We start from the raw sequence: 7967 nt of genomic DNA on the forward strand, positions 1-7967 counted from the left end.
AAATGAACAAAGCCAACATTTACACCTTGTTATGCTGAAGGTTTGAATTAATAACCCAATAGCCCAATATGTTGTAGGTTCACAAGTCCAAACTCCAAAGGTTCCTAAATTATCCAAATGCATGATGCTTGCCTTGCTTGATTTTTTACATACATTTTCTGATGAAAATATTTTGTTGAATTTTTGAACAATGAAATTGGACCCTTAATACTACAGACATTTTTAAATTCTGTGCCTACTCTCCATTTAGAAATTGAAATAACATCAGTAATGCATCTTTGGTACAATTCATAATTAAATCAAAGGATCCCTCAAAAAGACATAATATTAAATATCGTAACCAAAATATCAGTCATTTAACTTTTTTAAAGATGCTTTTCTCTAAAATTAAATCACAGGTAATAAGTTGTACTTGTACAAATCATTACAACAATTAACTTCAAACAATTATACATATATTATTCAACAATATTGAAAGAAACCGTATCATACAGAATGAGATATTTTAAAAAACTTACAACATAAGAGAGAAAAACCAATTGAATAATTAAATCAGGGTCATAAAATTGAAGGACTATTCACCTATACTGGATCCAACTCATTTTCAAACTTACTTGACAAGGAACCGAAGCAAGATTTCTTAAAAATATTCTTTTGGTTTAAACTCAATTATATAACTCATTTCGAAGGAAAGTACTTAAAGGGAAATTCACACTGACAAAAAGTTCATTGTACAAATCGCTGAAAAAAATATTTGAATATTAATGTTAAAGCCAAGGTTTGAGAAAATCCATCAAAGAATAAAAAAGTTATTAAAAGGTTAATTTGTGGCGTCACATGTAAGCAGCTTTCCTGCATATCGTTTGGTAAGAAATCAAATGTCATTTTCTAAGAAAATTGAATATAAGGACTTCACTGTACCTTCAGTATATCAATGGACAAATAATTTCACACATATTCTTACAAAGAAAAATTCATCCGAACCATTAAAAAATGAAATTGATGGATTTTATATCACATAATATATGGGGCAGCTGCTCGTTTATGACGTCACAAATTCAAAACTTAAAATTCTAATAACTTCCTTAATCTATCCTTATTTTTCCCAAAAACTTCACCAATACTTTTTATTATTTTTTCTGCTATTTTTACAACAATCTTTTCTTCAGGGTGAACTTCCCCTTCAACAATTTCTTTTATTCAAAAAGCCAATTGACCACTGAAGAGAGGGATGTGGATCTAGTATTCTTTTAATGGCATTTTGAGGCACAAAACTAGTTTCCCACTCCTGAAAACAAAAAAAGTAAAAACACACACACGTAAGACTGTCCTGAGTTTTCCCAGGGGGCACTTTTCCGACTGGAAAACAGTGGCCATGTTTGATCTCAATGTCCATAAAAAGAAAATTATTAATACATCAGAACAAAGAAAAGGAAATATACCACAATCAGACCTACACACATCATTCTTCATCATCATCAATATTATTATTATTATTATTATTACTATCATTATTACTATAATTATTATTTATTACTACTTTATCATAAAAAAACATATTTTTGTTATCTTTGTATACTGTGCATTTTTATGTAAATAAAGACTTTGAATTGAATTGATTATTATCATTATTATTATTATATTATCATTATTATTTGAAACAATCTTCCGGACAATATCAAATCATGTTCAACAATCTACTCCTTGAAATCTAATATTAAACGTAACATTATTACATCTTACGCAGCCCCCTCTTTAACTTAAAGGTCAAGTCCACCCTAAGAAAATGCTGACTTGAAAAAATAGAGAAAAATCAAACTAGCATAGTGCTGAAAATTTCATCAAAATCTGATGTAAAATAAGAAATTTATGACATTTTAAAGTTTCGCTTTTTTTCACAAAACAGTGATGTGCACAACTAGGTGAGTCAGTCGATGATGTCCATCACTCACTATTTCTTTTGTTTTTTATTGTTTGAATTATACAATATTTCATTTTTTTATAGATTTGACAATGAGACCAACTTGACTGAACCATATAGTATTAAACAATGCTAATTCCACAATTTCAAGGAGCAGTTAATTGTTGTATCACTTGACAAAGAGGAGAAAATAAGAATATTTCACATTTCATATAATAAAATGCATGTACAAAAGAAATAGTGAGTGGATGACATCATAGTTTCCTCACTTGCATACCAGCTAGGATGTGCATATAACTGTTTTGTGAAATTAAGCGAAACTTTAAAATGTCATAACTTTCTTATTTTACATCCGATTTTGATGAAATCTTCAGTGTTATGCTTCTTAAATTTTTCTCTTTTTATTCAAATCAACTTTATGTTGGGGTGGATTTGTCCTTTAATATCTCAACTGCTCTCTGCCGCACCTGCACTCACTATTCACTATAATCACTGTAGTTTAGCTTTCTTTAATCAATTGTCACAAATTAGAAGACCTTTTCTTTTGTCATAATATTGATATGTATCAATTGATTTGATCATTGTTTATGTAATTATTGTATGTATTATTGTACATTTTTAATGGATGTGAATTAAATGAATTTGAAATGAAAATTAGAGAAGTGAATGCAGGTCATTAGCATTTTCTGTTCAGTAGACCTATTTCTAAAATTCTCGAACAGATGAAGGAATATATTGCTAGGGGGACATACATGTACTTTATCAATTGACCTTGATAAAGACAACCATTACACAAAGTTATAAATGATCGGGGGGGGGGGCATACATCACATCCAGCCCATGCACCCCTCCCCCTTTGAGAGCCACAATCAAAATTGTTAATGTATGCCGTTCTTACACAAGTGAGCCCACCCTCCTCTTAAGGTCACAGCATGTATTTAATGGGAATGTGTCATTGCATATACAAGTGAGGACCTTTCATTTTTTGGGCTTGCCAAATTTTATGAGGACAAATGACCTTCAATTTTGGGTAAAACCTTTTTTTTTTTGCTTGACAAATTTTTCTCTGGGAAAATGTGCCCCCCCACCATAAAATCTTGGATCTGCCCCAGAAAGCAATAATGATGATGTCCAATATAGATTCTTACTTTTATTAACTTGTCCAAGATCGCTTGAAGGTTTCGCTACTATGCCAGTGTGACTGTTCATCGATTAATGGAAATATATATAGGCCTATGCTCCCAGGGCCAGTTAAATATATTGCTGTACACACGCATGACCCCAATAACGCATTTAAACGGGTGCTTTTTCAGTTTTGGACGCGGTCCTCGTGCGGACTCGTTAAGGGTATCAAAAACACTGATTTTCAAGAAAAAGGGTGGTTTTGAAAGACTGGTCACTGGTCATGCAATCGCAGGGTCAAACATATTTAGGGTGTTTTTTTCCCCAAAGCTTTTATTTTAAAGACCAACCCGACGTATTTATGGTATATCTTCTCCCAAGCTTTTTACCCTGCCCTGCCCTAGGTCATATTTTGGCGACAACTTGTATTAGGGGTCAAAATATGTAATAAACCCTGCGAAAAACTTGATTAGTTGGTTATTTTGGACACAGAGAAAAACTTGTTAAGGGGTGTTTGGAAATTCCTTGGTCATGCATGTGAACAGTAATATTTGACTGTATGCTCCATACTGATCAGTTGCAATACTCAATTTGAAAGAATTTTCTTATACATCAATGATCAAGCCTGAGTTGCATATGTCCTCAGATCACTGCCAAATTATAATCAACAGGCATGACAGGCAGATTAATAAATGCTGGAGTCAAAGATTACGTATGTAGATAGATTACCTTTGAATTATTACAGTCTTGATTTTGCCACCTAACTGCCACAAAAGCATCATCTCGCTTCTTGATACCAACAGATATTAAACTTGGGCCTGCAACACCTGCAAAGGCTGCAATGCAAGGTCGCACACACACCTGAACCATAGTATCCCTACTACACAACTCACACCATATTGCGTTGGCACACATGCACTGGCGGGCATCGAAACGGCTTCATCTTTCTCTTATTTGTGTTCATCGAAATTGAAAATTGAAAACAAAACAACATGCAACACGATGGAAATCCCATAATTTTACTTACATCAATTAGACGATAGGAAACAGTGTTTACGATCCTAAAACAGGTGCAGCATCCTTCCAAAAGTCTCCCACGATCTATCCGCTCCAATCTTACCAGTTCGCGGTTTTCTTCCAGCCAGGTACGTCGTCTGCTGGTAGAATTGCGGAGGAGCGGTGGGTCGGGATGGTCGGGGGATGCACTCGCTCCACGATCATTGGAGGCCGACCAGGAAATCGATGGAATCTTGGCCTCAGGTTTCGCTCATGTCTTGCTGAAGACATATGTGCGTACTATCTGCCGTGTTCCAAAGATCAACGAACGTGTTAACACGTGTACTGGTATAACATTCACTTTGTCTTTATAAATTTACAGGTGTCCACCACTAGTATATATATAGAGAGGGATGGGGATGGGCCAGAAGGGGGGGGGGGGGGGGCTGATCAAGAAGATCCACACCCAAGGAAAAGGAGAACCGGAGGTAAAAAGGGGTGGAACATAGGCGGGGATATAAGCAGGCACGGAGCCGGGGGGGGGGGCACAGGGGGCACGTGCCCCCCCCCCCCCTTTTGAGAAGCAAAATTAAAATTTGCAATGTGAAATGCCATTAAAGCAGAGTTGTACCCCCTGTTTTGAAATTGAAGACTTTTTGTCAATTTTTTTTCCTGCGTCCCCCCGAAATTCAGGTGGACCCCCCTAAAAGTTTTGTGATCCTCCCTTAAGTTTTGGTTAATAAACTTTTTTTTTGCTTCTCAATTTTTTACGTGTCCATCGCAAAATTTCAGGTGGACCCTCCTAAATTTTTTGGCTTCCGCCACCAGTGGTTGCGATGTGTTGTCTAGATTTGTGTCCGTGTTGTGTCGTATACCTTTTCATGAAGATCTTTGTAATTTGATTGTAAATACTTATATTCAAAACCGGTAAATACATCTATACAAAAAAATGTATCTGCCTTCAAGTACTTACTTTCACTTGTCATTCAAATTCACACCAATTAAATGTTCTCTCTCATTTGCCATTCAAACTCACACACATTCAATCTTTTCATTCATTTGCCATTCAAATCCACACTCATTCAGTTTCTTTCATTTGCCCTTCAAATTCACACCCATTTAAACTTTTTTCATTTGCCATTCAAATCCACACCCATTCAGTTTTTTTTTTTTTCATTCCCCTTCAAATTCACATCCTTTTAGTCTTCTCTTTCATTTGCCATTTCACATCCCTTCAGCCGCCATTTAATTTACACCCCCTTCATACTATTCACCATCTCTGTCTCTCTTTTCAGTCAACCAATTATGAACCAACTCTTGTCAGTATGTCAGTTTGACATTTAGTCTCTTCTAACATAGGTCTAACCCTAGCATGTCTACAACTGCAACCATTTCTTAATTTGATTAAATTAATGTTAGAGGTCAAGTCCACCCCATAAAATTGCTGATTTGAATCAATAGAGAAAATAAAACAAGTGGAATGCCTCTGGCCGTCTCACCTGCATCACGCTGTTCAATATAGCAGCAGTGCTGACTTTGAACACTACTCTAACTCGCACAAGATGTTCAGTGATACATGGTTACTCTTATGTCCACTTTTTATGAACTAGACCAATAAACTTACAGAGATATGATGGTTATTCAACAAAAAACCCAACATGGCCAAAGTTCATTGACCTTACATGACCTTTGACCTTGATCATGTGACCTGAAACTCGAACAGGATGTTCAGTGATACTTGATTACTCTTATGTACAAGTTTCATGAATCAGATCCATAAACTTTCAAAGTTATGATGGTAATTCAACAGATACACCCTATTCGGCCAAAGTTCATTGACCTTTGACCTTGGTCATGTGACCTGAAACGCGCACAGGATGTTCAGTGATACTTGATTACTCTAATGTCCAAGTTTAATGAACTAGACCAATAAACTTTCAAAGTTATGATGGTAATTCAACAGAAACCCCCGATTCGGCCAAAGTTCATTGACCCTAAATGACCTTTGACCTTAATCATGAGACCTGAAACTTGCACAAAATTTTCAGTGATGCATGATTACTATTATGTCCAAGTTTTATGAATCAGATCCATAAACTTTCAAAGTTATGATGGGAATTCAACAGATATCCCCGATTCGGCCAAAGTTCATTGACCCTAAATGACCTTTGACCTTGGTCATGTGACGTGAAACTCATGCAGGATGTTTAGTGATACTTGATTAAGCTTATGTCCAAGTTTCGTGAACTAGGTCCATATATTTTTTAAGTTATGATGACATTTCAAAAACTTAACCTCAGGTTAAGATTTCGATGTTGATTCCTCCAACATGGTCTAAGTTCATTGACCCTAAATGACCTTTGACCTTGGTCATGTGACATGAAACTCTAATAGGATGTTCAGTAATACTTGATTAACCTTATGGCCAAGTTTTATTAACTAGGTCCATATACTTTCTAAGTTATGACGTCATTTCAAAAACTTAACCTCAGGTTAAGATTTGATGTTGACGCCGCCGCCGCCGTCAGAAAAGCGGCGCCTATAGTCTCACTTTGCTTCGCAGGTGAGACAAAAATGCTGCAAATTTCATCGAAATCGGATGTAAAATAAAGTTATGACATTTTGAAGTTCGGTATGCAAATGAGGGGACCGATGACATCACCACTCACTATTTCTTTTGTATTTTATTATATGACATATTTTGATTTTCTCGTCATTGTCATGTGAAATGAAGTTTCATTCCTCCCTGAACAGGTGGAATTCTATTACTTCAACATTTTGGGGTTCAAGCAAGGGGGTCCCAATTGTCGAATTCGTAAGAATTGAAATACAACATGTATTGTATAATTCAAACAAAAAACAAAAGAAAAAGTGAGTGAGTGAAATCATCAACTATCTCAACTCATTTACGTAACACTAAATTGAGCATAGAACCGTTTTGTGAAAAATAAGCGTAACTTTAAAATATAACTTTCTTATTTACCATCTGATTTTGAAGTTTTCAGCGTTATTCATGTTTGATTTTTCTCAATTTCTTCAAATCAACTTTTTTGTGGGGTGAACATGGCCTTTAATGTTAGACCAAATTCGTACACCAACTACTAGCAGACTACATGAATAACCCCCATCCCTACCCTGAGTCACATGTTCCCAATAAAAAACATTATTTTTAATCATTGCTAGATCAAAACAACGTATAGTTCCTTGGTCATAACATTGACGAAACAATATATATTTTTCCATTGCTGACACTTTCAGCTTTTATTGAACTGCAATGCATTCTACCTCTCGCATAGAGATTTATTTATAGCATTCACGATACATGAATATTTATATCAAAATAATAGTACAAAACAAACGGCACATCATGCATAAGATATATTATTAAATTACAAAAGGGAAATAGTTTACAATCAACCACTTGTACGTGGCCTTTACATTTAAGATCTCGTGTGCTGGGAAAGTTTTTGTCAACAAAATGCTTTAACCCTATCTAGGCCGGGGTATTTTGGGAGTTCCTATGGCCTCCCAGGCCCCCCCCTAAGATCTCAGCCGTCGACCGCGCCGAAAATTGGCATGCGGGTTGTCTGGGACATAATCTACAAGATTGTATAGTAATTTATTTCATGCGAATCGCTATTAAGTGATTATGCTAATTTATGCGTAATTAGTATGCAAAATCATACTTTTTCCTCTAACTCCCTAAATAAAGCTCCAAATGTACTAATTTTTGGTATAGAAACTCTTTGTGGTGTCCTTAGCAAGAGTACATGAAAAAAAATTGTGATATCAAATCATTTTCTTATGTATTATATTGTTTTTTGCAATTTCTTATGTATTTCTTTGTTTTTTTGACCTTTTGTTTTTCATTGTTTTTTCAATGAAATTTGTTGGGGACTCTTCTGTGATCATAAAAATCATAAAATAA

General features: G+C 35.2%; 1 protein-coding gene across 3 annotated transcripts in view; it reads right to left on the reverse strand.

Annotated features, from left to right (window-relative positions):
* The window catches only part of LOC121418220 (N-acetylated-alpha-linked acidic dipeptidase 2-like), a 34247-nt gene extending 29931 nt beyond the window's left edge, over window positions 1–4316 (reverse strand). The window contains exon 1 of one of the 3 annotated variants that reach the window (XM_041611960.1): window positions 4071–4316. The gene's annotated coding sequence lies outside the window, so the exon portion shown is untranslated. Of the gene's footprint in view, window positions 1–3772; window positions 3898–4070 lie in introns of those variants that run through there. The other 2 variants (XM_041611958.1, XM_041611959.1) reach the window with 2 other exon arrangements.
* Between the last annotated feature and the right edge of the window lie 3651 nt (window positions 4317–7967).

The sequence above is a fragment of the Lytechinus variegatus genome, chromosome 7 (genome assembly GCF_018143015.1).
Source record: "Lytechinus variegatus isolate NC3 chromosome 7, Lvar_3.0, whole genome shotgun sequence".
Taxonomy (NCBI): domain Eukaryota; kingdom Metazoa; phylum Echinodermata; class Echinoidea; order Temnopleuroida; family Toxopneustidae; genus Lytechinus; species Lytechinus variegatus.